The sequence below is a fragment of the Cuculus canorus genome, chromosome 5 (genome assembly GCF_017976375.1).
Source record: "Cuculus canorus isolate bCucCan1 chromosome 5, bCucCan1.pri, whole genome shotgun sequence".
NCBI lineage: Eukaryota > Metazoa > Chordata > Aves > Cuculiformes > Cuculidae > Cuculus > Cuculus canorus.
The window spans coordinates 55427878-55452709 of record NC_071405.1 but is presented as its reverse complement, the minus strand read 5'-3'; the positions used below and the strand labels follow the sequence as shown (position 1 = coordinate 55452709).

General features: G+C 38.8%; 1 protein-coding gene across 8 annotated transcripts in view; it reads left to right on the top strand.

Moving 5' to 3' along the window:
* SIPA1L1 (signal induced proliferation associated 1 like 1) overlaps positions 1-24832 on the top strand; it is a 214772-nt gene that overhangs the window by 4779 nt on the left and 185161 nt on the right. For all 8 annotated transcript variants that reach the window (XM_054067203.1, XM_054067208.1, XM_054067207.1 and 5 more), the window contains one exon: positions 17633-17735. The gene's annotated coding sequence lies outside the window, so the exon portion shown is untranslated. The remainder of the gene's footprint in view (positions 1-17632; positions 17736-24832) is intronic.

The window sequence follows — 24832 nt, the reverse complement described above, 5'->3', positions numbered from 1 at the left end:
CTTCAGTGCTGAAAAGCCTTTTGGTGGTATTTATTTTAATTTTTGTTTTGTTACCTCAAAAGGTAAACAAACAGTTTTTTTTACCTCAAAATAATCCATTGCAACTTTGAGAGACTAGTTTTTACTGCAACTGTGAGAGAAATGTGGCGATACTGAAATTGTGCATTAATGTGGACTTTTAAGTTAATGAAAGCATTTCAAGTTAACCCTGAAATATCATATTTTTCTTAATTAATGGTGTTATAAGCCTCAGAAGAAACAGAAAACAAGCTCTTATTCCAGGCTGCTGAAAGCACAGGCCAAAAACTGAGTGTAACTCAGAGAAAAGTTGCCTGTTGAGTCTGCTTGGGAGACTTAGTTATGTTTGATATAATTGGCTGGCATTATTTTGATAATCTTAATGCTTACTTTTCTGCATGGGAGAAATTGCCAAGCATCTTCCTTTGCTCTGTAGCCTACCTTGCTGCTCGTCTCTTTGTGGCGGATGGTGAGGTTCCAGGAGGTACTAAGGGCTGCTTTTGTAGCAGGGCTCTGTTCTCTGAATTTCTCGAGTCACAATGTATTTTACAGCACCATCAGCTAAATCAATTGTCTTTTGACCTTTGAATTCAAATGGCAGGCTTATTGTGTGCTGATGTGATGTAAAATGGGATTAATACAGAACTTTTTTTTAATAGCAGCAGATAATATCTATAAAACAACTGCTGTGGTAGCAGAACTTTCTGCATACCGATTGTTCACATCAGCAGCTCTGATAGACATCTTGGGTTTTCTTGTTGGTGGTAGTACAAACAGCTCCTCTAAATAACAAACATTTTTACCAGTGTACATTTGTTGTATTGACCAAAAGTTGTATAGCCCCAAGAACATTTTTACATTGTTCTTGGAACTTTTTGAAATTATTGAAGTTGTGTCTTTGCATTGTCTGGGGCTTTTTTTTTGGTCTAGTTACAAGCTACTGGTCTTGCTTTGCGCTCACTCAAAGTCTTAACTCTACACCATCGTATGAAGTGTTCGGTGCAGACCCATGGCGGTGGGTGTTTATAGAGATTTTAACTTTCTAGGTGATAACTTCTTTCTCCTTCAGTCCTCCTGTCTGTGTTTGTGGCTTTGTCACTTGGTCTTACATTAGCAAATAATTTGGCAGAGTAGATAGAAGTAGACCTTTGGCTGAAGATGGGGTTGATAAGTTTCCAGATTGACACTGTCAGTATTTCAGTAAGTTTACTTTTGACAGAATTTAGTCTGGTCTCCTAAACTGGATGTCCCCAACATGGGTCTGGTTTGTCAATTTGGACTTTTATGACCATTAAAGGTTGGGCCATGTTTGGTGACTTTCTGGGGAGGGATTTTTAGCTTAGTTTCCTCTAGAGAAATACAGTTGATGCACACCAAAGTGACTATAAAAATTATTATGAAGGTCATCTCTGGTCTGAGCAGGAGGTTGGACCTCTGATTTAAACCGTACTGGGTCTGCAGACTGCTAGCTGGAGGGCCTTCTCAAAGGTCACTACTGTTTGAAATGCTGATGTAAATACAGTTTAAACAACTTCTGAGAATCAAGATGTCCATGTAGTGAATATATATATCTCTATCTTTTTTTATACTACTGTGAGGCGCCTTTAGTTTGGTATCCAGCCCATGTCATGTCTTTCACTTGGGTAGCAGCACTACCACAGGTGTCAAGTTTATCACAGTGTCCTCGGGTTGCAGACCTGCAGCAGGAAATGGCTGGCTCTCAGGTTGCAAACCTGCAGCAGGAAACCCCATTTCCTTTATCTGTGGGCAAGTCAGAAAGGGGGGGCGGGGTGGTATTTATTTATTTATTTTCCTTGAAGAGGCCTATGTAAGAGGAACCGTACAGGTCTTGAATGCTTGTATTTTGGCAGGGCACAAATTTGCTCTTGCTGAAGAAACTGTGGCAAAAATCAGACTATTTTCACATTTCTGAAGTGTAACATGACTTTGTCTACATGTTTAAAAAAACTAAAAATGATACAGGTGATGAAACTCAAGCTGCCATCTTAAATGTGTTACTGTTACACAAAAGTCATTGCAGTTCTTATCTCTGAACTGTTAAAGATCTCTTTGGACAAGGCCTCTGTTCACTTTCTGAATTAACAATTTGATTGTTTGAGGGTGTTGTTTGGTTGGGGTTTTTTGGGTTGTTTTCTTTCGGATTGCTTGGTTGTTTTCTTTGGGGTTGGTTTTTTTCAGCTTGGAAGCGGCCAAGATTTCTTTTATGCTCTCAGTCCATGCAGGACTGCATAATTGTGTAGAAGAAAGTTATGGTTCTCATGCCTTGAAAATAAACTTGTCTTTAAGAATGACGTGATACTGGCACTGTCTGCTTTGCAAATGTATTTAACAGCTTGTTGCATGAATCATAATAAAACAGTTCAATAGACTGCACTGTATTGATTATACAGCAGCTGGAATAAAGAGTGAAACCTGATGGTTTCCCCCAGCAAACAACTAGAAGTGAGAAAAGAAGAGGGATGTAAATGATATAAATGTGGTTTGTCCTTTCCTTGAATGTTTTTTTTCTTCACTCTTTCTCTTCTGTTGCCCTTCTTTTGCAATTTTTGAAGAAGGTGGTGTTGACTGAAAGTCAGGATTTTTAACCCTCCCTCCGTTGACTTCTGCAGCATCTTGCAGGATAGTAATTGACTCATAATTGACATAACTCTGGAAATTCCCATGATGTCCCAAATATATTGTTTATTGCATTGCCATATAGAGAGTTGGTAGGAAGATCTTTGCTAGGATGCCTCTGTTAATATAAACAAAAGGTAAATGCTAATATAATCTTAAAACATGCTGTTTATTTGAAATTGAAAAGGGCTTTGGGGGATTTTAAGTTCTGTGGTATTTTAGGGCATATCTGTGCAGTGAAATGAATGATTCTGGTACTCTGGAGTGCTGACTGCCACAGATAGTGCCACTGTTTTTTCAACTGTGGTACAAACTCTGTGGAATACTTTGAGAGCCACAAGTTAATTCTTGCCTCCCTATCTAGGCAAAGCTGGCAGACTGCAGAGCTACATAGGGTTTTTTTTATTGTGCATTAAGATTGTCAGGACTCCTTCTTTTAATCCTGTACTATTTTACTTTTATTTTCAGCCAGAATTTTTAAGGTTAATTCATATGCTGCATAACATTTGAGAACAGAAGGGATTATTCTGTCTCCAAACAGCAGCACTAGAATTGTGTGAGTGTGCAACATTGTGCTGTATGTTCCAGATTTAATCACTTGTATATGTAGTGTTGATGCAGTAAAGACTTTCAATTTTGTTGGTAATTTAAAGCACATCTCCAGTAAAACAAAGGAAGGATAATAATTAGTAATTAAATGTTGTAAGGGTGCTCATCACTGTTATTTTAACAGAAGTTAGTCATTATGTGCTGATTGCTGGCATTATTAAATCTCAATTTTTTAGTATGTAAGTCAGTGCTTATATACCTGAGCAGCTGAGCTGAAATTTTCTGTGCATCGTTGAAGTATCTTTTTTTTTTTTCTGAAGTTTTCAGATGTCAAGTGTGGCGTCTTTCCTCAGACTGCCAACGACTTTATACAGGCCAAGGGCAATGTCGTGAATGTGCTTTTTGACTAGCAGACAAAAAGCATCTCTTCTGAAAATTTGTACGTGGGGAGCAGTCAGTTTATTTCAGCAGTTGTCCAGAGATGCCCACATGAAAAATAATTGTATGCAAGATAAACATTGCCTCTTGTAAAAGTATAAAATGATCAGAGACAGAAAATGTCTGAAGTGCTGGGGGAGGGGAAAAACTTGGCTGTTCCTTATTTTTTGTAAACATGCGCTTTGCTTAAAAATAAAAAAATCCAAAGCAGTTTATAATGGTTGCCAAATATTCGTAAGTAAGATGCAGTCTAACTTTAGGTGACAGGTTTATTCAGGTTCTTGAGGCAGGGATTAAGTGATGTAGGGCTAAATAAGACAGGCCTCACTGACTGGTATAAGGAGAGAAGTTAAGGAGCAGTTGAAATTTGTATATAAAATCCTCCTTTCATTGTTCAGTTATGTAGAGTTAACGGGGGTTAAATGTGAAGATATAGTTGATGACGAGGAGGGCTAGTAGCCAGATTTAAGATAAAGTAGCATTTTGATAATTTTTTTGTTTGGAAAAAGCAGAAGTAGTGTTGCAAAACTTAGGGACGCTGAAGAGGGTAATAAGAAAAATAGAAAAAGCTGAAATAAGATGATGAGGAGTTGTAAATGATTGTCGTGTTGTTTGCCGTACCGTTGTCAGTTTTTCTAATGTGGAGGACTAAAAGTTTATTGGCAGAACAGTGAGCTTCTACTTGATACGGTGTTAAAGCATCTCGAATAAGCATGACTGATACTTATTTTTTTGTAGATAACAGTACTGAAAAAGCAATTTTCTGAATTATTTATTTCGTAGCTGAGACTGTATGAATGACTGAATAATACGTTCTATTTTCCCCTCCCCCTCCCTCTTTTTTCTGAATGTTATAATTTAGAAAAGAAGGGTCCAAAGATATCTCTGTTTTTCTAGCTTGAAAAGTCAGAGAAGAATTGAAGATTTACTTTAAAGGGATGTGGGAGAAGAATCAGCATAACTCTATAACGATGAACCTAAACACTTAAAATTATAACTGATTTCTTAAATTTTGAATCCTGCTTTCCTCTGGAACGATTAGCATTTTTTCCAAGTATTGTCAGAAAACATGGCTAGAATTAATTCTTACTTGGAACTTAGCTACAAATCAGAACTTTATTGCTTGTAACAGGTAAGTTACGTGAGGATATAACATAGACAGTTTACCTGACTGTGTGGTCTTTTATGCTCCCTTTTTTACAGAGGGAAAGAAAAGGGCATGTGCAACAGTGCTGCTCAATTTCAGGAACGTTGTGCAGGTGGCAATAAAAACTCTTGGCTCTCTGACAGATAAGTGGGTGTTAGGTGCTTGCAGGTAAAGTCGTGTAATGTTAGTGCTTAATAGTACTTTTGAAAATGAAGTAATTGCATGCATAGTATAATGTAAAATACCCTTAAATATTGGTTGTGTTCTGCATTACACTGTCTTGTTGCAGATAAAGGAGGCACAAAAGGCTTTCCATGTTAGGTTCAAAGCAGTTTTGATAGGTAGTCAAGTTTTCGAAAGGTTTTGTTTTTTTTCTCTTGGAATCTTGTGTTAGTGCTGGGTGATTGCTCTGTTTGCACTGTTCTGACTCTAAAAATGTTAGTAGCAGTGGCTGTCTTGTTTGCTATAACCCTTCTTTGTTATCGCCTCAGTACTTAGCTGGAGTGCCAAAGGCTCTTGAAGTGCATGGAAGCTTCAGGTAGCTTAGTCGCTTGAATATTGGCACTCAGAGTGGCAATGTAGTGTGTTATATTATCCCTGTGCTCAAAATTTGGAACCGAAGACTTAGGATACTGTTGAAGTGCCACTACTGTTCAGTTTATAACAATGTAAATTAGTGCAGAATGTCATTAATCCTAGCATATGCAATATTAATAAAACTACTTGTGAAATTGAGCTGTTGTCATTCTGTCACTGAACAGCTGTACTGAAAGGTTGCTTGACTTTTCCCAGGAGGAAATATAATTGAGAAGAGCTTACAGTGTGCCTCTTGAGCCATAGCTGTTCCTTGGGAACAGATCATCTGGTCTCGGTCACCTCTTCTCTCTGAGACGCTGTGGTCACGGACCAGGCTGCAGCGGGAGGGACTGTTTTAATAGCAGTGTATGGCTTGGACAGTACTCTCGTCTTGGGGCCTTTTCTTGCCTTGTGAATGAAAAATAGTTATCCCAATCTTGTGATCACATGTGAAGAGCGGGTTGTTGGTTATAGTGAAGTTAATATAATCTGATCTGCTCCTTTTCTGCATCTGAAAGGCTGCTGGGAAAGAGGGGTATATGTGGGGAAGGTTCTGTAAATTGTTTTTGCTAGTAGCAGAAACAATCTTTTGGGATGCAGTTTGATTTTCATACACCTCCCAGCTTAGTTTTAGGCAATACTACCTGACTTGATGTAAGGAAAAAAAAAAAAAGGGGCGGGAGGGGATGGGTGTGAATCAAGCAGGATAATTACAACATTGACAGTAAGTATTTTATACTTGTGTCTGTACTGTTGAGGACTGGAAAGGGCCAGAGCCCTAATCTGACATCTTAGGCAAAATACAGAATCATCTACATAGGTAATGTGCAGTGTAGTCACATGATAATTTAACAGCACTCCACAGAGTGCACTCATCTTCACTCACTTAGGGGTACTAATGAGATTGTGTTTTGATGTGACATTACTGTAATATCGGTGCCTTCTATTCATTCGTTTACCTCATTGACTTTATGAAATAAGGAAATGCATATGCCCTTGAGCAAGTTATTTTAATACACACATGAGAAATCTGTAATGGTGTTCAAAGCAGAAGCTGCCTTGGGCTTCAGATTTCATCTTGCTATGGACAAATTTATTCAAAACTAGCTGTAAAGCTGTGCTGGAGACCCTTCAGACAGCTCCAAGGAATCTAGTGGCTACATCTGCACTTGTCTGCAGCCTGCTTTTTGTTCCATAGAGTGGCTCTGCACATCTCCAGTCCCTACTGTTCACTGGGAACAAACAGTCCTTACCCTCATGGGATCTCCTGTACATCAGTATCTGTTAGACAGCTTGAAGAAAGTCATGACAGTTGTGGATTAGTGCTGAAATCTGTCCCCTGTTCTGATTTTATTTAGTATTACTGCTTTAGCTCACAGTGCCTACATGGCATAATGCAACACTGTGCTGAGTTTGTTGCTTGCATTTGGATAGCATTTAATAAGCAGTAGCATAGCATTGCGTATGAGCCAACCAGCCTTCCTCTTCACTGGGGCTTAGTGAGCTCGAAGACAGCATTGTTTTAATGTGTCTGTCGTGGTTCTGGTGTTAGCCGGGCAGTTTTAGCTCAGAGGTCAGAAGAACAATAGGGACAGCACAATAGCTGTCATGCTACAAATGAAAGTAATAAAGGAATAGATTACTTTGGGTTTTAATTGCCTGCTGGACATCCCTATCTTAGTGAACTCTTGTGCATCTTTGCCTATAGCAGTATAGAATGAGGTGGTCTAGAAAATTGCAAAAATAATGAAACACTGCACCAAAATGAGTAAACAAAATATATAGAAATTGTCAAATCTAAGGCCATTAAAATGTATTTTAAAGAATTCCTTTAAATCTGGTTTAATATCTGGAGTAGGCTCTGAGGTTGCGTTCAGGAAGAACTGTGTTCAAATGTTACATGTGAAGTACTGCTGAGAATGTCTCTGCTGACACCATGCCTTGCAGGAGTCAGCCAGTGAGCATCACATTGTCAGTCTTGCTGTTTTTCTATTTTAGTTTTTGTCTGGTTCTAGCAAATGTGTGGATAACATTCTTTAGCTCAGAGCTAGCTGCTGCTGCATGGCAGTCCCTGCTGAGATTGCAGTTTCTGTATTCTAGATTTCTGATAACAGGTTTGAGGCAAGGTTGCCTTAAAAGTTTTTGGTTTCCTATGGAAACCATCTTGTGTGGTTATGCACTGTGTGTGCCAGCCTCTTTGCTTTTTCCTTTCTAACACTTCTTCCTTCTCCCTAACCTTCTAAATATTTTGAATTTGGTGGCTTTTGTTCTAGACCCTTATCACACACAGAGTCCAAGAGGCTTTGTAAAAGCAGACTACTGGGTCTGTGATACTGAGTCCCAGTGGTGGCAAGAGCTGTGCCATGCACAAGGATGTTATTAGTCACCAGAGAAGTGGTGTGATTAACATGATTGTGTTGGAGAAACTTCAGCTGGAGTGTGTGTATTAATATGTTGAATCTGGTCAAATCCAAGAGATTTGAAGATACCAGACTTTGTTAATTCATGCAACTACTTGTTCTGTACAGATTTCGGTCAACTTTTGCTTCCAAAAAAAGAACAGAAGACAAAATGTAATCGGAGCCTGTAGTGATATCTGTGTTTAGGCTGCTTAATAGTTTCTGCCGTGAAGTGTCCTATGACTTTGCTTCCACACCCCCATCATCCCTCCAGAACTGTTAACACTAAGATTGCGTGAGCAGCTTTTGTGTTGCTTTTTGCTTTTTTTTTTTTTTTTGTAGAGGCGATCACTTTGTATCAGGGAAACACTTTTTTCTCTTTTCCTTCTTCCTCCCAAAGTATAACGGTGTTGTTGAAAAAGAGAATATTTTTTATCAAAAGCTTTCTCATAGAGGTTTTCTCAAGAAGAATCTTGTCCATGTGCTACTGAGGTGTATGAATGCTAAAGGTTGAGCTTATCCTGCAAGCTTATTTGAACAACTGGGATTCATCTGAGGAGCACAAACACAAATTGGATCCTACCCTTTCGCTGTTCTGCCAATTCAGTGTGAGCAGGTGCTCCTGGCTTCCTCTCAGATGCCCGGTGCTTACTGGCAATTGCATTGTAAGGCTTTGTTGAAAGGAGTTTATCTGATGAGTATGAAAGATGGTTTTGTTCTTGTTTTTGCTGGTCTCACCAGTTAAAACTTAAGCATTTTCTTCTTCAAATTGTTCCTGTTCTCTTTGAGAAGCCAGATGGGTTGATTTGGTATCTAGTCAAGGGATGCAGATAATAGTTGCTCCAGGTGTCATTGAAGGAGCAGTAGGGGTGACATCCAAAGAGACTGTCCTGACTTGGAGAAAAGGTTGTATCTTCTGCACTTGTAGGACTTTTGAATGTTGGGCAATATGGCTGTAGGTAACACAGGGCTTATAATTATTTATTTTTAAACTTGGGATTGATTATAAGGTAAGTTTGCAATGTAAGATCTGTCCCTTCTGAGGCAAAACAGTGTTTATATCCCTCTGAGAGGGGAAGGTCTTTGAGTAAGCTGCTTGCTGACTTTGGTTGTCTTTGACACTGGTACCATGTGAAGCAGAAACTGGGCCAGACTCTTCTTTCTGCCTCTCAATCTTAGCAACTGCCATATGATTTGCAATCTGGGCTCAGTAAGCTTTTGCCTGCCTTCCCACCGCTCCTGAGAATGGGGATCTTTGATCGCCTTGCCTTTCAAGAGGACAGATGCAGGTTTCTTCAGCTGCACTGGCTATTTGCAAGGGCTAATACTAGACCATAATGATTCACAGTAGTCTGTCTGACTGTCAGGTTCGGTAGTCTGAACCTCTTTTAGCCATTCAGTGTAAGTCAGATCTGGAGTGTTGGTTTGTAGAGCTGCTGCAACACACAATGCTTTTAACTTTCCTCTTGGTAAAAAGTGGAGGGAAAAAAAGCACAGAAAGCTGTGTTAGTTGGTGGAAAGAACATTTAATTAATATATCCACGCTTACCTCAAGGTTGCAAAGTTTGAATACTGGTCCAACTATGCTACAAGCAGTGCTTTAGGATTCCCAATACAGGGTCAAAAGTATAGTGTCATTTGTAAAGTACCAGTCTCATAAATTACACCATTTGCTTTAATTAAAGGAAAAATAAAACGCATACCTGGTAGCAGCATGATTTATTTGCATTAAGCATTATTTATTTAGGCCGCTATATTTTTATACCAGATTAGCTATGAAGAAGTCCTGCCACTGATACCAATTTTGTGTAATATTCTGGCATGCTTTATACAATTTGATCAAGTGGCTGAGTCTGTTTTGGATCAAATTTGTCATGGTTGGTGGTGATAATGAAGAGATTTGCTAGTGGTGGTTGTGAAACCAACATTTCATCTTCTGTAACTTCCTGACAACTTTATCTTTACAAATGTTTGAGAAAGTTTGCCTTCCACTTTTATCTAGGTCACAAATAACTATTATTTTTTTTATTCAGTGATTGAAGAAGGGATGGTCTTTACATGTATTGTACAAAATTTGCATGCATTCTGTAAAGTTATTGAAGGATGCTTTTGGGTGTGGTGAATGCTAACCTTCATGACATTTATCTTCGTTTTCTTCTTCATCCATTCTTAATCTTACGTTGAAAACAAGGCCTATTTCTAATTTTGTAAAAGGGGAAAAATAGTTCAGTCCTAGTAAAGCAGGTTCTTTCTTGAATTCTCTTTAATCTTTTTGATTGATGCAGAGTCACATATCTCTCTATTTGAAAAATGTTTTTTAAAAAAGGGACCATTAAAGGAAAAGATTTTAATGGAATCATAAATGTTCTGTTTGGACCCGTCTTATTAGATGGCTTGGAAATTGAATCTCCTTTTGAAGGAATTTACATAGTCTGAGTTCTTGGTAATTGTCCTGATTCTACTGAGCAGCTATTTATGTTTCAAGACTTGAATTGGTCCTATCTTTTGAAGTCTTTTGACCTTTCTTTGGGAAGGGGGAAGTGTACACTTAATCACAACCCTATAAGAGTATTTTTTTAAAAACTAAAAAAAATCACATCGAGCCTGGGGACAGTTTCCTACAGTGTAGGAGGTGCTTTGGTTCATAAGTAGTGTAGTGGGTGCTACGGAACCTGGCTGAATCTATGGTGTCAGAATGTGCAGGGTGAGGAGATTTCTGATGTGAAACTTCTGACAATATTTAAGGATATGGATTCAGGTATTTTTTTATTATTTGTTTTACTCTATGGCAGGTTTTAAAAGTTTCCAATTATTTTTGTAGGCATTCCTTTCATATTTCCTCTATGTCCTGCCCCTAGTGGCATTTATCAGAAATGTTTATTTTAGTGGTTTTTTTTTAATATGCAGAGTTCTTCTGTTTACATCTCCTACAAGCTGAGGAGTCTTCCCTTGGTTTGACTATTGCATTTCAGTAGCTTAAGTTTATGGTATGATCATGTTTAGAGGCATAAAAGAAAATAGATGAAATACTATGCAGGTTTATCTTGAATTCTGCAGATAGATCATAGAATCATAGAATGACTAGATTGGAAGGGACCCGCTGGGTAGTCGAGTCCAACCATTCCTTACACTCCCTAAACCATGCCCCTCAGCACCTCGTCCACCCGTCCCTTAAACACCTCCAGGGAAGGTGACTCAACCACCTCCCTGGGCAGCCTCTGCCAGTGCCCAATGACCCTTTCCGTGAAAAATTTTTTCCTGATGTCCAGCCTGAACCTCCCCTGGTGGAGCTTGAGGCCATTCCCCCTTGTCCTGTCCCCTGTCACTTGGGAGAAGAGGCCAGCTCCCTCCTCTCCACAGCCTCCTTTCAGGTAGTTGTAGAGAGCAATAAGGTCTCCCCTCAGCCTCCTCTTCTCCAGGCTAAACAACCCCAGCTCTCTCAGACACTCCTCATAAGACTTGTTCTCCAGCCCCCTCACCAGCTTTGTTGCACTTCTCTGAACACCCTCCAGAGCCTCAACATCTTTCTTGTGGTGAGGGGCCCAGAACTGAACACAGTACTCGAGGTGCGGTTTTACAATGCTGAGTACAGAGGGAGAATAACCTCCCTGGACCTGCTGGCCACAGAGTTCCTGATACAAGCCAAGATGCCATTGGCCTTCTTGGCCACCTGAGCACACTGCTGGCTCATGTTCAGTCAGCTGTCAACCAACACCCCCAGGTCCTTCTCCTCTAGACAGCTTTCTAGCCAGATGTTTGTATACACCGACCCTCCTGGTTTTGAGGTAACTGCAGGTGCAATTACCAACACTGTCCAGTTGGGTTTTGAACATCCCTGAGGATGGAAACACTGCAGTCTCTCTGTGTGACCTCTTTCAGGATTCAGTTGCCTTTTAACATAAAAAAGAAAAATTTAACGTGCTGCTGTTGTATGCATTTCTGAACTCTGCTTCAGCACAGAGCCTATCAGGAGTCAAGGGAAAAGATTCTCCAGGACACTGTTCAGAAATTGTTTCATTGTTTGATTTACATTCTTTTTCTGTTTGTAAGTTTTACGGCAATTGCAAGCTAGAGCTGTTTGTTGGATCTCTCTATTGTATAAGGAACAAAATGACAAACTAAGTTTTTGACCTGCTAGTCTGATGCAACTCTTGTCTAATGTGTTACATTTTTGAGAAAGCTTTCAAACAATTTAGAATCATAGAATAACCAGGTTGGAAAGGACCCACCAGATCATCGAGTCCAACCATAACTTCATCCATTTCATTGGTGTTTTTTGCTGGCCTGTAGAATCAGGGGATGTAGTCCTTCTGCAGGTATGCACAGAAGCTTCCAGTCTTGTGGAAGCTTGACAGTATAAACATGCACAGTTTATAGTCTATATGACATGCCTATATCTGAGACTTTGATTTATAGAGTTAGCTTTGATGCATACATGTGAGTCAGTCTGCTTGCAGTCTGTTTTTTTCCTTTCTGGAAATGCGGCATCTTTTTTCACATGAAAATGGGGGCAAAAATGCATAGATGACAGTTTACTCCTGCATCTCTGTGACTTTGGAAAAGCTCGATACCATGGTCTGAACTGTAATACTTCAGGAAAACTAGTATTTTGTGTGCCTTGCTGTTCATTCTTTTATTTACTGCACTTGCAAGAGTAGTTGAAGTGAGGCTCAATTTTACAGCAAAATTTACTACTTATTTTTAGGTGTTTTGTATCAAATGTGATGCCACACAGGCAGATTTGGAAATTTCACTCATTCCACAGAAAGCCAGTGTTTTGTAGATATTTCTGTTGTGCTGTAATAATCCAATAATTTGAGTAATCAGAAAGCAATATAAAAAACGGGGATGAAAACTTTGATGGATGATCTCCAAGTTGTAGATTGATTTAGCCTAAAAAGGGCCTCTGGAGGTCATCTGGTCCAACTTGCCTCGCTGAAAGCATGGCCAGTGGAAATTGGCAATGTACAATGATAGTGAGTTTGGCTTAGTCCTTGCTATAAACTCCCTTTAGGTAGATGTGGAAAGCAAGATGATTTCCCAGGCGTTCTACAGAGCAACAAAGGTAAGTGTCTCAGCCCATCCTTTGTGTACTTCAGCCCACGTTAGGTGGTCTCATTGCTGGACTTGATCAGTTGTGTTTTTAAACTGGCCAGTCTAGAACTGGACGTGCTTGTTCAGCAGCGATCTCGCTAGTCACTTAGAGCGCTGACAAGCACTGCAAATGCAAATATTAGTAACCTAAGCTTGTTACAGCTTGAGATGGTGCATTTTCAGGAGTGTTTGTTTTTATTCCTAGACGTATGAAGAACCTTTAATTGAATAATTTTTTACTGTATTGCTATTTCTAGAAAGGGGCTATTTACTTTGTCCAGCTTGAAGTATACTTTCTAATTCATAGCCAAACTTGTTTAACACAGCTGCAGATTTAATCAATATATTTCTCTGCTCTTTGAAGTCTTTTTCGGTCTCAATTGTACTGGGTAGTCACACATCATTTTAGTTGTCCTGCCAATGTATTTTTGCCTCGTGTGCCATGTTATATTGGTTTATGTTCTGTTTCTTAAGGCCAGCTATCAAACAAACCATCATGACTTGGAGTAGAAAAAGTAGTTTTCTGCTCACTTTGTTCTTAGCATCAGCTTTCAATTTATACATTACTGTTTGTTTTATCTGCATGTGGCGGTGCGCTTTGCACCATATCTTAATGTGTCATAGTTAAAATCAATAAAAGTAATGTCTGAATAAATGTTTATGGGAGAAACATGAAGTGGGCATTCTCAGAAACTGTGTGAAGGGGAGCAAAGTAGTGGTGGGAAACAGAGAAGAGACAGTGAGTGTACTTTTGTCCAGCGTGGCTCAATATTTCACATGAGCCAGTAAAACACAGACACTTTGCCCTTGCTACTTGTCTCTTCTACCATGCTACTTGTGACATGTAGCAGGCTGCATCGTGCTGCCAGAAGTGTAGTGAGCCATGATAGAAACCGTCTTGGTGCTCAGTCCAGGCCATTCAGAATTCAGACCCTTGGCTTAGGTTCAGACCTCTCCTATGGTAATGTTTTCAGTCATATGACTTCGATTTTTGCCAAAGACTAACTTTATCTAAAACTTGCTGAGACCTGTACAGTATTATTTTTTGGCAACTGCAGCACTTGTGCCGTGAGCTGTCAGCAGGTTGGATCACTAACTTTGTTTATTAGAGACAGCGTGGTGTTTCAGGACATAAGGACAAATCAGCTTGCAGCTTGTGCTTGTCACAGCTGTCTTGCCTTTCACCTCATGGGAAAAGATTTACCAGGCCTAATTATGTTTAATTGAACCACTCTTGCTATCCTGCCATTGTTACTTTTTTCTGCTAATTTGATCAGTGGGCACAGATGTGATAGAAAAAAAATAAACAGTGCCTATTTGAATAGCTTCATGCTTCTTGGATTATTTAAATGATTTTTTTTTTTTAAGTCTGCCATGACATAATGTTGATTGTTGTATGGAGTTTCAACTAACTCCATTTTTTTACCTCTTAGAGCTTATTTAATTCCCATGAGGAACGTTCATTTTTTTAATCAACTGTAAAGAACAAGCTTATTTTTGTAATGCACCTGCAGCTTGCTTGCTGTAGTCAGAGGTATGAACTTTCTAAACTGTGATATGTTCTTTTAAAAAACCTTTTAAGTCTGCACTGTCCACAAGAAACTGGTCTGTGTTAAAACTGAAGTCAAAGCCTTGTCCAGACCATTTTTTAAAAACTGCATGTAATTTTTGCTTAATTTGCTTTTAGATTGGCTTCAGATGTGTGTTAATCTCTCTGGTGTGCATTGTGTCTCCCTCCCCCCCTTTCATGTCACTTGCAGAAAAAGAACATCCACCATGTTTATATTTACAAATGTTTTACATTTGAAACTGTTAAATGCATTTCTTCACTCTTTAGGAGCTTCTTAAAGAACAGTGGAGGTGGAAAGGCTTATCACTGGAGATTTATTATTTATTATTTCCCTGCTCATGGCAGGCGGGTTGGAACCAGATGATCTTTAAGGTCCCTTCCAACCTAAACCATTCTATGATTCTATATTAGTATATCTAATGGTGGTACTTCCTGCTTCTTTTTAATGGTTTTCATTTTTGTTGCTCATATTCCTAACCTTACTGTTGAAATTATAGGTGTGGGTCAACTAAAACTCATGAAACTTGTAGTCATCTATGTTTTGGTTTATATCTGTAATTCATGAACGTTGCAGGAGAAGGCAAGGCTGTATTTTAGGGTAGGGAGTCTCTGCCTTTGTATGTATGAAACAGGGTTGACTTTTATATGGCATGGTGCAGGCATTGTTCTTGGGTGAAGGTCTGTCTAGTGTACTGAATATCTTGAAATACAAATGGTATGTTGAGGACTGAAGGACTGGGAGATAAAAGTAGGAGGAAGGGAAATAAAACTGTTGTTACTTCAGGCTTTACTTTGTTTATCTGCAAACTGTTCTGTATGTGGAATGCTCGTAGGATGGATAAGCTGAAGAAAATTGCAGTATGGTAAATTTGAATTAGTTTTTTCTCCTTTGCCACTAAATGCATTATTAAATGTTTTGGGTTTTTTTTTTGTTAAAAACTGGATGCTCATAGTGGCAAAATATTAGAATTACTGGCAGTGTTTAGGATGTGTAGCCTAGGCCCATCTTTAGTTGGAGATGAGAGGTTTGCATATGTGCAGGAATCATTCTAAAGCAGCTTTCTGTCATCATTTCCTTTTAGGACAGCGATCTACACCACATAACTCACATATTCCATTCGAGATGTAGTAAGTGTTTAGGCTGTTTTTTACTTGTGCTAGGAAGGTTGAAACTGAAGACATGGCTGGTTGTATTTGCATTTCAGTATATATCAAATGCAGGATTATGGAAACTACACCTGCTGTAAAGCAACTGCAGCCAAGGTGAATGCAGTCCTATTTCTCTTCAGTCCCTTCTCAACTGACAAATTCAAAGAAATAATCTAGCGAACGTAAATATATCTTAGCTCTTGATTTCCACACCCTCAAAAAAAAAAAAAGCCTCAAAAACCCCAAAACACCACTCTCTCTCCCTAAAAGCTGTCGGGAAAAATGCTACTGATTTGGCATACTGCTTTGTAGTGTTGCTGTACTGATCACTGCCTCCTGAAAGGCAGAAGTAAAAGTTGATATTAGAACATGTGTTCCAGGTATACTCATAGAATCACCAGGTTGGAAAGGACCCACTGGATCATCGAGTCCAACCATTCCTAACACCCCCTTAAACCATGTCCCTAAGCACTTAATCAACCCGTTCCTTAAACACCTCCAGGGCAGGTGACTAGACCACCTCCCTGGGCAGCCTCTGCCAGTGCCCGATGACTCTTTCTGTGAAGAATTTTTTTCTGATACCCAGCCTGAACTTCCCCTGGCAGAGCTTGAGGCCATTCCCCCTTGTCCTGTCCTCAGTCATTTGGGAGAAGAGGCCAGCTCCCTCCTCTCCACAACCTCCTTTCAGGTAGTTGTAGAGAGTAATAAGGTCTCCCCTCAGCCTCCTCTTCTCCAGGCTAAACAACCCCAGCTCGCTCAGCTGCTCCTCATAAGACTTTTTCTCCAGCCCCCTCTCCAGCCCAGCTTTGTTGCTCTTCTCTGGACACTCTACAGAGCCTCAACATCCTTCTTGTGGTGAGGGGCCCAGAACTGAACACAGTACTCAAGGTGCGGTCTCACAGTGCTGAGTACAGAGGGAGAATAACCTTCTTGGACCTGCTGATTACGCCATTTCTGATACAAGCCAAGATGCCATTGGCCTTCTTGGCCACCTGAGCACACTACTGGCTCATGTTCAGTCGGCTGTCAACCATTACCCCCAGGTCCTTCTCCTCCGTGCAGCTCTCCAACCACTCTTCCCCCAGTCTGTAGCACTGCATATGGTTGTTGTGCCCCAAGTGCAGGACCCGGCGTTTGGCCTTGTTGAACCTCATGCCATTGGCCTTGGCCCAGTGGTCCAGCCTGATCATATCCCTTTGCAGAGCCTCCCTACCCTCCAGCAGATCCACACTTCTGCCCAGCTTAGTGTCATCTGCAAACTTGCTGAGGGTGCACTCAATGCCTTCATCCAGGTCATATTTCCATATTTTTAAATTGAGGCTAATGGCAAACATTATTAATGCTTTTAGTTTTCATACTTTATTGTGTAACTACTTTCAGTTGTATGTAAGAATCTTCTTGGCTGTGTACGTTTGAGTAACAAAATTTGAAGTAGCTCTTGTCTAAGGCTGCTGCTGTACCACTGCCAAGAGAATTCGGTAAAGGTTACCTTAAGTGTCAGAGGAAGGAAAAAAAACCAGCCCAAAATCATGAAGTGCAAAATGACTGGTTATTTCTGCTAATAAACAGATGGATCTGGCAAGTTGTCCTGCTGTTTTAAGGTATCTTGGTTCAGTAGAACCAAGTGGTTGAGCTGTGTCAACTCCTGTGCTTTTTAAGTTACTATGTTGTTATTGCGGGGTGAGAATGGCTGATGTTTTAAACAGGCAAATGTTCAAACTGATGGTTCAGCTAAAGGATGATCTTGCCATAAGGGCTTTTTGTGTTTTGAACAAATTGCACAAATTGATTCCTTTTGTATACCTAAAGGAATATTGAAGCATATGGTGCATCAATAATTGAACTTGCCATGCAGCCTTATTTAGTTTATCAGTTTGCTCTGTGAATCGCTTATGGTTATAGCTGTGACTAAAATTATTCTTGATAAGGGTTTTACAAAAGAAGAAAACAAGTTTAGAATATTTACTTTGGAGAAAAGAGGGATATGTTATTTTCTCTGTGTGTCGTGATGCTATTGCCATAAAATCAAATCTCTGTTTTTTTGATGTGTTTTAGGTGAAGACCATTCATTGGACTTGACCAGATATTAACTCTGACAGGAATGAAAATCTGAAGGCTTTCGTGAACCTACAACTATCTAAAGGAATTGATGATCAGGGTAAGAATTCACTTGTGTTTTGTAAACCGTGCTTTTGTGGCTATTAGCTATTATAATACAGAATATGGCACTTCCTGCTATGGAAGTGGAAAGAACAATGGAAATCATGAAGGGTAGAGACAGCAGTCAAATCCAATCTGTCTTCATTCCTGCATAAAGCAAAATATCATTGCTCTGAATATTTAAACTTGGAAAATGGTAGTGGTACACAGTACAGATAATGGTGGCAGAACACTAAGTTTGAAGGAAACAGGTGATTTTTTTGGTGTCAGTTTATTTTGAAATGTAAGAATAAGGTGAAGTGGCGTGTTGACTATGAAACCTGGGGAAACAGCATTTTTTAAATTGTTTCTCCTGTATGGAAGTTATGAGTATTACTGAGGAATAACTTCAGGGCATTACTTTGGGTTTTAAATATCCCCAAATCCATTTCTTTGAATTGGAAAGCTTTCTTTTCTTGTCAGATGTTAGTTTTGCCTGATATTTTTTTGGCTTGTGGTAGAAAGCTCAGATTGGGAAGAAGCTTAAGCAGAGTGGGCTGAGAACAAGAAACCTCTCATTTCTTTTGAAGGTCTATTTTTGCAGTATATAGTCAAACCTTATCTAGTTTTTTTCTGTTATTTCTTTTATAGTCTTTAGCTTCATAGCTATAGGCAATTCATTTTAAGTTTCTGTCATTTTGTTCCTATGGGCTCTGTTGCTAATGGACTCAAAAGTAGAATGACTTTTTGAAAAATACCTTATAGGAATTTAGAAGGGTCTTGATGGACAGGAAGGTTCGTTGTGTGGCAAAATTGACACTAGGTATTTTACAGTTTGAAGCTCTTCTATTTCTATTTCTACCAAAGAAAATGTAATTCCTGCAGTCCAGTGCTAACATGGAATTGGCTTAAGTTTTATTTTTAAACATGATGAGTTTCTGTGCTTGACATGATGGAACAGGGAAAAGTAATTTGCCTGTGTGCAGGTGGATTTCTTATCATATTTCCTAAAACAAGGACACCTGAGGGAAGAGTAAAGGTAGTTCTAACATGCAGTGTAGTGTTAGAGATAAGCTAACAGTAGTTTAGGTCTTTTTGCTCCTTGCAGATTGGAAAATTATTGAAAATGTCTTTCCTTAGTGCCTTCTTCTGAGGAGTACTTAAGGAGGCTCTTCAGTGTAATGAGTTCAGTTATGTTTTCCCTGAAACGGTTTGTACTTTGATTGTATTTTGGGCTGGTTTTCTTAAAAGGGTATTTTGTGAATTTTCAAAACTTCTTCCATAATTGCTACCTTAGCTAAGCTATACAGAGATGTCTGTTGCATGCTGAATGGCCCTCTTTGGCTCATTAACATTCATAAATCTAATGTGCTTAAGTGCAGGTGCTAGAGGCCAAGATTTCACTTGCTGTCTTTTACTGTTTTTATAGAGATGTCTCTCAAATTTTTATTTCACAGCCTAGGAAAGGGACCTGCAACTTAGTGTAATATACGTAATTATGAACTAGGGTGCCTTATGTCCTGTGGGCCTCTGTCCCAGGTATGTCACTGCTGCACCAGTCATTGAGTCATTTTGCTGTCGTCTCTGTCCTCCTCCAACTCATACATGCTTGCACAATTGAGAAGGAAGTAGAGACACAAGAAGCTGCACCAAAAGATTTGCTCATCAAACCACATCCCCAAAAGAGTGTGGTAACTTCAAGTGTTTGTATGTCTTTATATGTTGCCTTCTGTGAAGATGGGCAAAGCTAGTAAATATATTTTTAAAGAGCCACAGATCAAGCTGGGAAAGGAAGTTGCCTGTCTGGAAAGTTACCAGTTTCAGATTTTGTTTGTAGAACGAAATGAACATAGGTTGTAATAAATGCTACTTTGCGAATATACTGCAGTTGCTGTTTCATTCTGAGATAATTCACAGCCACAAGAATTATATAAACCCAAAGAAATTATAGAATAATTCTGCAATGAGGATGTTAATTGAGGCTGCTCTGGGTCACTTTGGACACAAACTGGGATGAGGCTACGTATTTTTCTTTATGCCATATGTAGCTGTTGGATGAGAGTAATCTAGTTATGTTTTAAGCTGTACTTTAAATTGATAGGTGGTAGATTTCCTTGGTTCTCTTCCCTCCTACCTCGTTGGGAGTGTGTCACTCCTTTCATGTCTGAGTGCAGTTCTAGAGGGTGGGAAGGGGAGCAACCCACCTATTAGTGATCTGAGGCATTTATGAATCTTGTGTGTTCCTATAATGTAACTTAATATTCTGCTTTTTTCCTCTCCTCTTTCAAATCTATATTACAATAGCATAGGTGTCACTGCCAGCTCTATGCAGGGCAGATTGCTTCTGTGAATGCATTCCAACAGGTGTGTTGTTTTTGTTTTCCTGGCATTTATTTTGCAATTTAGTATGAACATAATACTTAACATCTGTATTTCAGTCTCGTTCGAACAAGTTTAGTTCAAGTAGTGGTTGAGTTGCGGTTTTGATGGAATGATTGTTTGGCAAGCTTTGTCTGTAAACACTTTCGTGCTTTCAGCACATAATATTTTGGGGCAGCAATAACGCAATTGCATTATCTTAAATTATATGCCTGCAAATAAGAGATGTTTATAAGGATTGAATGCAAACCTTGAGCAGTCAGAAATTTGGTCCATGAAAAAGGATCTAACTTCTTGTCATTATCCTGGGCTTTACTTTAAAAGCTTCATTTTATGCATTGTTCAAGCTAATAGGAATCTTCTGATGATACAGGAATGTGTGGGATTTGTTTCATGTTTTATTTGGGCTCCTTAATGAAGTATTTTGTTCAGCTTTGGTTGCTCATCTGTACTTTCAGGTGACTCATTTGTAACCCCTGTGACATTCCACCCCCTCCCTAGCCCCCGACTGTGGCTAGACTTTGATTTAATAAGAGAAAGTTCTGGTGGTGTTCCGGAAATGCTGAATATAATATGTACTGAAAAATGAGACAAGGCCATTTCTTTTGATAATCTGAGAGTGACTTAAATGCTTATCAGTCAATGCTGTTTTACATGTATCTGTTTGGGTGACTGTTAGATGCAAGCCTTAAGCTTTTCAGCTTTTTTTGTTAAAACTGCACCTAACAGCTTCTCCCTTTTTTTTTTTTTTTTTTAAATATGAGGAGAAAAACGTAAGAAACAGTATATTACAAGCAGTTGTTTACAGTGTTCTAGCTTCAGGGCTGCCAGCACTGGAGATACTTAAGGGTGTTACATTAAAAAATGCCTGACTTTCAGTGGATTCACTTCTTGAATCAAACTATAATTCTGACTTGGATATTGACCTGTGGTCAGAATAATATATTGTGGAGAAGAAAATTGCTCTTAGATTTCTTGTTAAACTCTGATTATCTTACCAACATTTCACCAGTCCTTTCATTCTGTGGATAAGTACTTCCTGCTTGTGTTCATGATTTTAGCTGTGTCTCTTTCTTTAAAAAGAAAGATACATACTGTATCTTTGGATTGTTTGTCACTTTTTCCTCTAGTCCCTGTCTTTTAGTGTAACATTAGTAACAAATAGTAGTCAAGAAATGTGGTGGTGATTTTTGTTTTGTTTTCCTTTCTAAAATATTCCAGTTCTTTTCACTTGCCTTTTGGTTGTGTAAAGCTGATATTTTGAGTCAATTATCTGTAGTGACTTCAAGCCTTTCTGAAGGGTTAACAATGAATGTGAATCTTGTTAATATGTGATTCACTCAAGGTTATTTTTCCCTTCCTGTTGCATTTATTGGCAATGTATTCCATCTTGCATTTTATTTCACACTTAGCCTGTCACTGTGCAAACCTTCTGTAGGTATCAGTAGTGACATTCAGACCAGGGTTATTCTGACTAATTCTGTATGTCATGTTTTTTAGCTTTGCAAAGTTTACAGAAGTTTCTGTATCTTTCAGTTTACTCCATGTTTACGAGCATGGGTCAAAGTGAAGATCATTGAAAAAGGTTCAGTGCATCATACTTTTCCCTTTTTTCTCCCTGGGTCACCGTTTTAAAAAGCTTATTGCCTCTGCTTATCTCCCAGTTCATATTTGTTGATTAGTTATAATTTTCAAGTCATTTGTTGCTCCTTCATCCTATGAGAATTTGGTTTCTTTAAGACCTATAAATGAGAAATCTTGCTGTTCTTGTATTTTTATTAACTTTTCGGATGTATGAAATCAAACATGTATGCTCATTCTCTCCTTTAGCAAATCCTAAATGGTTCTACTTTTTTGTGGAAATTGGGGTGCTTTACTACATACCTTATTTTAAGGAAATGGTGGTGTTTTTCTTGGAACAGGCAGACGAAGGAAGATGAATAATAAAGAGTATCTCTAGCAGAGCCAAAAGGCACACCTTGTAGTTGTGGCAATGGCATGAGATAACTCCGAATGAGTTTTAACCTATTGCATTGTGCTGCATTAAGCCCAGGCTGCTGCACAGAAGAACTGGAAATATTTGAAAGACACGTGTTCCTTGCCAGTTGGGAGGGAACTGCACCCAGACTTGCTACACTTATGAAGGTGCATTTATAATATATTGTAAACAGTTCCTCATGGTTGCTGTGCAATAAGAAGGTGATTTAGTGAAATTTTTGGTAGGAACAAGTGCTGTAAATCTCAGCTTTACTTAACAGGTTCTTTTGTTTGAACACTTCAAACTACTGAATAAAATGTGTGACCACAATTAAGGTTAACTGCATGTGTAGTACTGTGATACCACCAAGGCAGCTCTTTGTGCCTGTACGCTGTGCTTAGGGGCTGGGGAGGTCTCCCAGGTACTACTGCCTTCCCTGAACTTTCCTCCTCATCCTCTTGCTGGCTGGGTAAATCAACAATGCTGGAAAAAAAAATAAACACAGGCATATTTTAGGCCTGTCACGTCCTAGTAGCTGGCTGGTGGTCAGAGCTGTGCTACATAGAGAGGTGGCTAATAAGGATGTTTTGAGAGCCACTATGATAATGTGGAATAACTATTTGCACTAGATTTTCAGAATATCTTTGAGGCATCATGTTACATTTCAGATAGCAATGGAAAGATGCTTAGAATACTTATATTATGTTTGTCTTTAGAAGTATTTCTCTGGGACTTCTAGATAACATGAAAAGGGAAATCTGTTGGCTGGGCTATGGGGTTGTAAAGTGCCAACTATGATAATTGTGAAGTAGTACATGAATGAATTTGTTTCTGATAGTGTCTCAAGTGATATGTTAATTCTAGAATGATATTCATTAAAATCACATAATCTTAATGTAATTAGTGTTTTGTGGATGATAGTGTTCTATGTAAGTTCATTTTGCTTTTGAAAATTAACTGCAAGTACAGTTTGATGCTCTGTGATGCCCACTTATGAGATAAGTGTTCTTTTGTATTGCAAAAATAAATGACATGAGTACAAGATAAACAAAACAAATCCTCCAAAATTTTGTGGTGTTATCCACAGAGAGAAAATCCTCTTTTCTGACCTGTTCTTAGGCATAAAATCATGGAAATAACAAGGGCATTTACTGCTTCTATTATAGTTGTACCCAAAGACTGGTGGCTGGGTTTTTTTTGTTGTTGATGGCTACATTGCTTTCTACCAAAGGATCTAGTCTTTTATTTTTAGGTGCTTTTATAGTTAGAAAATAGTGCCTGATGGAGAAAACGCCCAAGTGTTGTTCTGTCAAAGTGTGCTCCCAAACATAATGCTTCAGTAGTTGAATAAGGAGATCTTTGTTATGTAATAATGCTTCTTCCGTTGTTCTATAGATTCTCATGGTATTGCTTTAACCAGTCCTGTTACTTCGAAATGATTTTTTATGCCTGAAATAATAGTTGCAGATAGTTGGCAAGCATACATTATTTTTGAAGTTCTGTGCTGCTGTAAGGGGTCTGTCAAACTTTTTTTTGATGGCAGCTGAAGTAGTAGAATACAGAATGGCAGTTCTCATCAAAATGTGCCAGCTCATAGAACTCCTGTGAAATAACCAGATGTGATTCATTCTGAAGCACGAAGAATGTAGGAAACTGTCTAAATGGGTACATCATTCTTTGTGCTTGAAAGCCTTCGGTTTATATTTTTTTTTATTACTTGTCCTTTGCTGTTGTTGGCATCCCGTACCCCAATAGGTCCTGGGACTCTGCTGATGTCCAGCAGATGGTAGTTCTGAAGAATTGGTGGTTTCAGCTTCTAAAAATCTGCCTCAGCTTTCATAGATGAGCTGGTCTGGAGGTGAATGGTAAATCTACCTACAATTCTTGGATATTCAAATGTTGTGAAAGTGTGTGTGTGTGTAACAATGAACACAAAACTTTTGCAGGTGAATTTCCGTAATTAAACACTAACTCTCTTGTATATATTGCCTTTTATTTTGAAGTTGATGCTTTTAAGGTTTTTCTGTTGATTGTTGCTGACTTGCTCTGCTGATGCTAATTGTTAGTCATGACAATTTGTGAATATGGAGGTGACATGTGAACTGCAGGCTAGTCATAAACATACAAGCTGACTTCAAGGAACTGCCCAAGTTAACTGCTGTAAGGAAATGAAAATAATCTGTGAACAGAATACTTCAGCCAGGAAGTTACTTGGAGACAAAAGGATTCCTCCAAATTACCTGGCTGCAATTGTTTCTTGAAACAGAGCTGTTTTGGATAATCTGGGACAATATAAGATTTAGGAAGTTACTCAAACTCCAGGAATAGCACATATAGCCCTACTATCATTGATGAGTATTTACTGTATTTTTTTATACCTCCCCCATTATGAAAACTAGTACTACTTTCTGCTATTTATTTCTCATTAAACATTGGGACAGGAAGTAGTGTGATATGACTGTCCTACATTAAAAATAAGTAGAACCATGGTTGTATAGTGGTTCCTCACAGATAAAAGAACAACTTAAATGTATTTCTCTATGTTTTAATTAGCTTAATGTATAGTGGTTCCTCACAGATAAAAGAACAACTTAAATGTATTTCTCTATGTTTTAATTAGCTTAATGTAAGTAATTATATTTCCATTATACTTCTACAGTCATCTGAGTTTTAAAAACAGAAGCAGTATTATCTCACTATAGCATGTTACTGTGCATAAAGGACTATGATAATAAAGCAAAGGTAATTCTGATACTGTA